Source organism: Lipotes vexillifer, unplaced genomic scaffold (genome assembly GCF_000442215.2).
Source record: "Lipotes vexillifer unplaced genomic scaffold, Lipotes_vexillifer_v1.1 scaffold395, whole genome shotgun sequence".
Taxonomy (NCBI): domain Eukaryota; kingdom Metazoa; phylum Chordata; class Mammalia; order Artiodactyla; family Lipotidae; genus Lipotes; species Lipotes vexillifer.
Window position 1 is genome coordinate 23,309 of NW_006797390.1, and position 9,087 is coordinate 32,395.

Below are 9,087 nucleotides of genomic sequence, written 5' to 3' on the forward strand. Positions count from 1 at the left end.
GTCCTGTAGACTCAGCTGCCTAAATTCATCTTGAGTCCCTCTAGGTCTACTCCCTTTCCATCACTACCACCTAGTCCAAAATGAACTTCACTATTGTCTGATTTGCTAGCAGACTATAAGCACTCCATTCCCAGCGCCTTGCACAAAGCAGGCATTCAGCAAATTTTTGTTCAGTGAATATGAGAATGGTTTGTAAATTAGTCTCCTGTGAGCGTGCTTGGCACGAATAAATCCCCAGAGCCTATTTATTTGCTAACGATCTGAACAGGGAATTTCTGAATCTCGGGGGAAAAAATGGAGACACTGACCTTGGAGTGTGGTCATTTAACAAGGCAGGCTGCAGCCACTCCCATGGTAGGCATCACCCCATAGGCAGTGACCAGAAGCTGCCCAGCATGGCAGTAAAGCCACTTCTCTACCAAACTTGCCACTTGGGCCCTGGAACAGTGGTCAGAAACACTTGTCTACTACCATCCTTGGATTTTTAGGATGAAAGATTTTTATGTCCAGTACCTGAAAAAACCTGATGTCTCAGACTGAGAATTACAGTGAAGAGATCAAAGATACTCTGAGATGTAAATAAAATATGTAAGGAATGGGTTTAACCTGAATTCAACAACAAGCAGGAAACTCAAATGTTATTTTATAATCCTTACAAACCACAGAGGCTAGAGTTTCAAGGTCACTTCATACTATGGGGTAGCTAATAAAGGGAAGGCAGCTTTGACTCATTTCCTGATTTCCTGGTTGTTTCGTATTCCTTTCATATGAGTATTATTTTAAATGAGGACACAATTTTTTAGAAAACAAGTTGCTAGAAATGGAGGTATTTAAGAAATTCCTTGGCAATCCAGATACCATTGCCGCAATGAAATAGTAAGTATAATACACAGCAGCTTCCAGGCACACTTTCAAATGGAAGCATATGAATTTAAATAGAAGTTTAATGTCTAAGTGTTAGAAATAAACAGATAAAATAAAACATTAACTGCTTTCCTGGACAATTTCTCATGCTTGGTGATAGGCCAAAATCTTTTGAACGATTTTCCAATGATGTGCAAAGTTCTCCCCGTACAAGTCTTTCTCCTTGAGTAGAAACCAGAAATTCACTCTCCCACTCTCCCTTGCACCCAGGGCACAGACACATGACTTGCTCTCTACCAAGCAGACACACCCCTCCAGAGCTTAGTTCAGAAAAGAGCAACGCAAGGAAGTGGACACTGGCATTGGCACAGGTGTCCAGCTTAAGGGGGCAGCAGTGGCAAAGGTTCTGGTGTCCAGAGCGTTTGTGGGACATGCAGTCTGAGGTATCCTAGCTTAGTGACAGTGGCAGTGGAGTTTCTGCTGGAGCAGTGATCTCCAGCTTGGGGCATTTTTTCTGGCTGTATTGCCCCCAAACCTGGCTTTCACCTTCTTGGAGATTCTTCCTCGTTATGCTTTAATGCATTAACAAGTAATATATAACGTCTAAACATAAATTAATAAATTCCTTTTCTGCTTAACTAGTTGGAAGAGCTTCTGCTTTGAATCTAAGAACCCTAACTAGCCAACCTTCTGAGGGGAAAGAACTATGCTTCCCCGATGATACATCATTAAAACACATTCACCACACTGTCCCTCTGTAAGTGGCCCTTCATGCTTCCTGGCAAGCTTAGTGCATTTCCTCAGCGTATCCTCTCCTAAATGACCTGTCAACCATCCCGTGTTCCTCTCCCATTGTCACTCTCATCCCATGACCTCACTTCCTATTTCAAGGGAAAATGAAGAAAACCTTAAGTTTTCCACAACAAGTTCCCACACCCATCCAATCACCTGCCCACCTTCCCTCTCATTCAGAGGATGTGCTTTTTTTTTTTTTTTTTTTTTTTTTTTTTTTTTTTTTTTTTTTTTTTTTTTTTTTTTTTTTTTTTTGGCATGCGGGATCTTAGTATCTTAGCTCCCCAACAAGGTATCAGAACCCAGGCACCCTGCAGAGGAAGCTTGGAGTCTTAACCACTGGACTGCCAGGGAAGTCCTGGGTGTGCTTTCAATCCTCCTACCAAACGAAGGCCACGCCTCCACCTGTGCTCTGGGGCTAAATCCCACCCCCGCTTACTCCTTCCAGGACGTTCCTCTCAAGTCTCCCTTTTCCCTCCCACACTATCAATTCTTCCCTCTCCACTGGATCATCCCCATAGCATACACACGTGCTATTATTTCTCCTCATCTTGAAAAATATTTCTCATGACCCCACATCCCCCTCCAACTGAGGCCCACTTCTCTGTTCCCCTTGACAACAAAACTCTTCAAGAGAGAGGTCCACCTGTGCTGCCTCCAATTCTTGTCTCTCAAAACCACTTTCGCCTCTGTTTTCCCACTTGGCAGGTCAGGAGTGACCTCCACGCTGCTAAACCCAATGGCCAATTCTCATCCTTCATTTGACTTGACCCTTCAGCAGCATTTGGCGCTGTCCTCCGTGAAAAATCCTTTTCACTTGGCTTCCAAGACACCAGAGATGCCTGATTTGTCTCCTGCCTTGCCGGCTACTCCTTCTCAGTCTTCCCAGTTAGCCCCCTTCATCTCCACTGGCTCTTCACTCAACGGTAGAGGACCAGCTGGGGCTCGAACCTAGTCCCTGTATTCTCTAGTTCCACTTATTCCCATAGCGGTCACATCCACTCTCATGGCTTGAAATGCCTCCTGTTTGCTAAGAATCCTCAAGTTTATAGCTCCCCCTACCTGCTTCCTTGAACTGCACACTCATATATTCAACCGTCTCATCATCTTTCCTCCTGGATACATCAGGTAGCTCAAGCTTGACGTCTCTAAAACTGAACTCCTGATTCCCCTTTTCCATGACTCGCATCTCCCTGTCCTCTCCATGGTAGGTAATAGCAGCGTCACCCTTCTAAATGACTCAGGCCCAGACTCCTCTCTCTCTCTCCCTGCTCCCACATCCAATCCGTCAACAAGTCCTGTTGGTCCACCTTCATCATATATCTGGAATCTGATTACTTTTCTCCACTCCCAGCCACCAACAGCTCTCACCTGGATTACTGTAATAGCCTCCTAACTAGTCTGCTTGCCTCCTAACTAATCCACTTGCCTCCTATCTAGTCTGCTAACCAACCTCCTAACTAGTTCGCTTGCCACTACTCACACTCCCTCAACTGTGAATCCTCAACATAGCAGCAAAAGCATCTTTTTAAAACATAAGTCTGATCCGTCACTACTCTGCTCAAAACTTTCCAAAGATTTCCCATCTCAGAGTAAAAGTCAAAGTCCTTACAACTGTCCGTAAAGCCCTACATGTTCCAGCCGACATCCCTCTGAACTCATTCCCTCACTGCACTTCCCCTCCCCTACTCCACTCTCACTGTTCCTTAAACACATCAGGCATGCATCTGCCTCAGACTCTTTGTCCTTTCTGTTCCCTTCACCTGGCATGCCCTGTCCTCAGATACCCTCTTGGCTCTCTCCCCCATCAACTTCAGGTCTTCACTCAAGTGTCACCTTGTCATCAAGGCCTTGCAAACCACCCCCTCCCCATACTCTCTCTCTCTCTCCCTGTTTTGTTTTTCTTCATGGCACTTATCGCCAATGGTAAGCAGAATAATGACCCCAGAGATGCACACATCCCAATCCCTAGAATCTGTGAACATTTTATGTTACATGGCAAAGGGGAATTAGGTTACAGATGGAATAAAGGTCACTAATCAGCTGACCTTAAAATAGGGAGATAATCTTGGATTGTCCAGGTGGCCCCAATGTAATCAAAGGGCCCTGAAAGTGGAAGAAAAGGCAGAAGTTCAGAGTGGCACAGTGGAGAAGGACTCAATCCATCATTGCAGGCTTTGAAGAGGGTGGAAGAGGGTCATAAGCTGAGGAAAGCAGCAGCCTCTAGAAGGTGGAAAAGGCAAGAAAACAGATCCTCCCTGAGATTCTCCAGATAGGATCATAGCCCTGTCAACTACTTTATGTTAGCTCAGTGAGACCCACATCAGACTTCTGTCTGTAAGAAAATTAGTTTGTGTTATTTTAAGCCATTAAGTTTGCAATAACTTATTACAGCACCAATCGCAAACAAATACACACCATCTTGCAAACCAGACGTTTATTTCTTTATGTCTGTGCTCCCTGTTATCACTAGAATCAAAGTCCATGATAGTCAAGACATTTGACTGTTTTTGTTCACTACTCTATGCTTAGTGCCTAGAAATATACCAAGCAAATAGTAGGCACTCAATAACTATTTTGTTGAATGAATGAATATCCGAGTGTCTGCAGGTGTGTAGTGTATGTGGGAGGGGTTGATGAAGGAGAGATGAAGCAGACATTGTGATGTGGAAAGGCCATATCCTTGTGTGTAAAAGATGTCGTGAACTAAATTGAGCTTCTGGAGACAGGTTATTACCCTGAGCCAAGATTGGTCATTCCTGGTGAGGACAGAAGCCCAGCAGCTTTCCATGTGTAAGGCAGTGGTATGGGGACAAGGTCCAATCTGATGGTGGTACACAAAGGAAAAACCTCACTTAGCAGCTCCTGCACACTGGTGTCCCCTTCTCCAGTTCTGAGAGGTGAATGTGGATTAGCAACTTCAAGACAGAGCTTACGGAACTGGTCACATTGGAGAGGAGGGGCATGGAATCCCAGGTCACTCTGAAGTCTTCTCTTCTTTGGATAACACGCCTTCAAAAGGAGGCCTCTCTGGGGAGGACAGCTTTCAGAGGTCAGGAAGTTCATTGTCAGCTCCATAGATTTATGATTCAGCTACAAAATAGTGCTGACCTAGAGCTGGGCATGCATTTTCTTTTTGTGCCAGCTGCACAGGTTTAAGAGCCTGTGGAGGTGAGACATCAATTTCAACCACTTTTCCTCTCTGCTCCTGTTTCTCACCATCGAAGGTCCTGCAAACAGTTTGTTTTGTTGGTATGTGGTGGTCTGATTCTTCCCTCCAGGTCACTCAAAACCAGGATACCTGCAGCTTCATGGAGGATATTCCCCTAGGGATGGCCCAACCCTGCCTATCCCAGCTGCTTGCCCTCTGCTTTCCACCTTCATCCCCCTCCCAAGGTTCCTCCCCCTCCTTGGACCTGTTCTTCCAGACTCAGCCCTTTTTGCAAAGTCCATAACGTACTTTATTGTTTTTTCCATTAAAACCACAGGATTGGGACTTCCCTGGTGGTCCGGGGGTAAGACTCTGCACTCCCAATGCAGGGGGCCCGGGTTCGATCCCTTGTCGGGGAACTAGGTCCCACGTGCATGCCACAACTAAGAGTTCACATGCCGCAACTAAGAAGTCCGCATGCCACAACTAAGACCTGGAGCGACCTAAATAAATAAATTAATTAATTAAATGAAATGAAAAAACTCCACAGGATTAAGTTCGTCTTAGCCCTTCTCAGCATCACCCATCATAATCCACGGTTAAAATATAACAAACATCGCAGGAACCCTCTCTGGGGTGTGTATTCAAATTCAGAGTCAAGTTTTAGGTAAGGTGACGTTCCATTAGATTGTAATATGAGGAAATCCATGATTTATGTCAATGAATCAAGGATTGGAGTATAGCATGAATTTGAGCGGAAAGAACCTGGAATCGGAAAACCAGTTTGAAGGTTGTTGGAAGCGTTAGGAGGTAAAAGCCTACATGGGTTAGGGTAGCAGTGGAATGGATCAGAAAGCACTAGAGCGACACTCAAGGGGAAGGATACACCTTGGCAAAGGTATAGCAGAGAAATAAGGGAGGGGAAGACTGGGAGATAAGAATGAGATTTCAAGGTAGGCAGCTGGGATATCGATGTTGCCTTTTTTATTTTTATTTTTTTTGCGGTACGCGGGCCCCTCACTGCTGTGGCCTCTCCCGTTGCGGAGCACAGGCTCCGGACGCGCAGGCTCAGCGGCCATGGCTCACGGGCCCAGCCGCTCCGCGGCATGTGGGATCTTCCCGGACCGGGGCACGAACCCGCGTGCCCTGCATTGGCAGGCGGACTCTCAACCACTGCGCCACCAGGGAAACCCTGATGTTACCTTTGACAGAAGTAGAAGGGTTGTGAAACTGGGCCAGTTTTGCAGAGAAGGAGGATGTGTTTAGCTTTAGATGTGCTGAGAAGCAAAGCCCATATACCCATGTGGATGAAGAGTGCTTGTTCATTGGTTCATTCAGTCGACAAATGCTCATGGAGCATCTCCTGGTGCACAAGCTGGAGAGACACTGTGGGGAGGCTTAATGATATCTGAGATATTGTTTCTGTCCTAAAGAGCCTTCAAGTAGGCACAAATATCTCTAATAAAAGGTACCATGTGACAAGTCTGTTTGAGACAGAAACAGATTGCTCTTAGATATCCAGATAAGTACAAGACCACATCTGGCCGAGATCAAAGTGTAGCACTCCAATGAGGAGAACAGGGTAAGAGGAAACAGCTTGGACTGTCTTCTTCATACATGCTCCCTGCACCTGCTTTACTCAGTCAGGGATCTTCCCCTTTGTTTCTTATCTCATCTAATACCCAACAAATTCAAACTGACACAAGAGAACCCTTTAGCACTGCTTTCATTCATACCAACATTCAATCTAGGACTAGTGAAACACTGGATGTGGAAGACTCAGACTACATGATGGAAGTGGGAGAGTAGCAGGCTGGTACGAGGTTTAGGAATAGAAGAGAAAGAAAACAATAAAAGAAGCGAAACAGAGAGAAAAATAAGAAAGGTGTTACAGAATTCAAGACAGAAGAGTCTTCTAAGAACGGGGTAGTCAACAATGTCAAAACTGCAGAAAAGTTAGAAAGAATGAAAGTCCTATTTATTGACCATCTGCACATGTTTTTCTTTTTTTATATTGTCTGCTAATGTCTTTGTTATTCTTTTGGGGTACACAATTTTAGAGAAGACTGAATCCTTTCATAATATATAAATAAACGTGAAATAAATGAAAGATAAAATCACTTTTTATACTATTTCACCTTTTTACCTAAAATATTTTCACCTAAAATATTCAATATACTCTAAAATTCTACTTAGGGGAAGAAAGTCTTAAACATAAATTAAATTGCAGTTTAAAACGTTAGTAATTTTTTTTCATATAGCTACATCAATCTTAACATATCTGCTTCAGATTTTCCAAGACTTCATGCCCAATCCTGCTCCAGTGATTTTTTTTTTTTTCCTGGCCATGCCACACGGCTTATAGGATCTTCGTTCCCTGACCAGGGATAGAACCCGGGCCCCTGGCAGTGGAAGCACGGAGTCCTAACCACGGGACTGCCAGGGAATTCCCTCCAGTGATAATTAGATGATGGTAGAGTGTGAATTGCCAGAGGTGCTCAAACATCAAAGAAAGGTCCTTTGAGTAACAGAGAAATCAACAGAAATGCTTTCCTTGAGGTCTTGAAAATTAATAACTTGTTGATGGTAGAAAAAAAAAAAAAGAATGAAAGTCCAACAATTAATAGTGTTCGCCATGCAAAAGCTCAGGGAGCAATGTTAAAAACAAATCATTCAGAGACAAAGCATTATTATTTTGAATAATTTTATGATTATTAGAATCTTATTCCTATTCACACCTGTCTACTCACCCGCAAGTGTCCAGCAGATTTAGTTCATAGCTACCATACTGAAATTGAATACACACCCCTAACAGGAAGAAAACTGACAAGCAGTTTCAGTGGTAGTTTCGATGGAATGACCCCAAGAAGTTTCATTTTCAGAGGTTTTTATGCAAGATCTGGAAAGGCCTGTTGAACCAGTAATTCCTTTATTCATGTCTGTGTGGGCTTTTTCTATACCTTCATCCCAACACATCAACAGTTAGCAAATCTCTCTTATTAATCACATCCTTCCGTTTCACGTGTTTCATTCACAAGAATGTTGCCATGTTTGGGACGTCTGGGGCAGCATTACAAAATACCTATGCACAAGTTTTTACAATCCAAACTGAAGTTTCATCATTCTCAAATTGCGCCTATATTGCTGTTTGCACATCCTAGACATTTGCAAAACTGCATTCTAATTTCTTATCAATTAACCTACTGGTATCAGAGTATACCCTACCTGAATGACTAGATTGTTGGGGCCATAAGATCTAGAACCCTGTCTGCATTGCTCACAAATGACAGAAGGTGATGCAAGGTGAGTAGTCAATAAATGTTTTCTGGATGAATGAATCTGTCAGCCTTGTTATTAATGTTGTCACCCTTGTGGGCCATTATTTTACATTAGGAATATACTTGGTCTCAGAAGAACTAAGGGCATAACTCTGGAGTCAGGCTACCAGGATTCAAATCCTGGGGCAGCTCTTGCTAGCTGTACAAGCTTTCAGTTCTTTACTTTCTTTATCTAATAATATGCGGTAATTATAGTGTCTACCTCATAAGATGTTTGTAAGTGTGATAACACATGTCAAATTGTTCTTAGAACAATACCTAGTACGTTTTCCATAAATGTTAACTGTCATTATCATCTTTAAATATCCACATTTATTTTCTAACTTTATTATCTAAATGTCATTTTATTTAAGCATTTACAAAAGTATTGTTCTGTAATAAAATTTTGACAGTGCAGTTTTGTTTTTCTGTTTTTTGTTTTTTTTGCGGTACATGGGCCTCTCACTGTTGTGGCCTCTCCCGTTGCGGAGCACAGGCTCCGGACGGCCCGGCCCAGCGGCCATGGCTCATGGGCCCAGCCGCTCCGCGGCATGTGGGATCCTCCCGGACCAGGGCACGAACCCGTGTCCCCCGCATCAGCAGGCGGACTCTCAACCACTGCGACACCAGGGAAGCCCCAACAGTGCAGTTTTTTTAATTTTAATTTTATTGGGGGATAGTTGATTTACAATGTTGTGTTAGTTTCAAATGTACAGCATAGTGATTCAGTTATACATATACATATATTCATTCTTTTTTAGATTCTTTTCTCATATAGATTATCCCAGAATATTGAGTAGAGTTCCCTGTGCTACACAGTAGGTCGTCGTTGGTTATCTATCTTATATATAGTGTGTGTGTGTGTGTGTTCATGCCAATCTCCTGATTCATCCCTCCCCCACCACCCACGTTTCCCCTTTGGTAACCATAAGTTTGCTTTTGATATCTGTAAGTCTGTTTCTG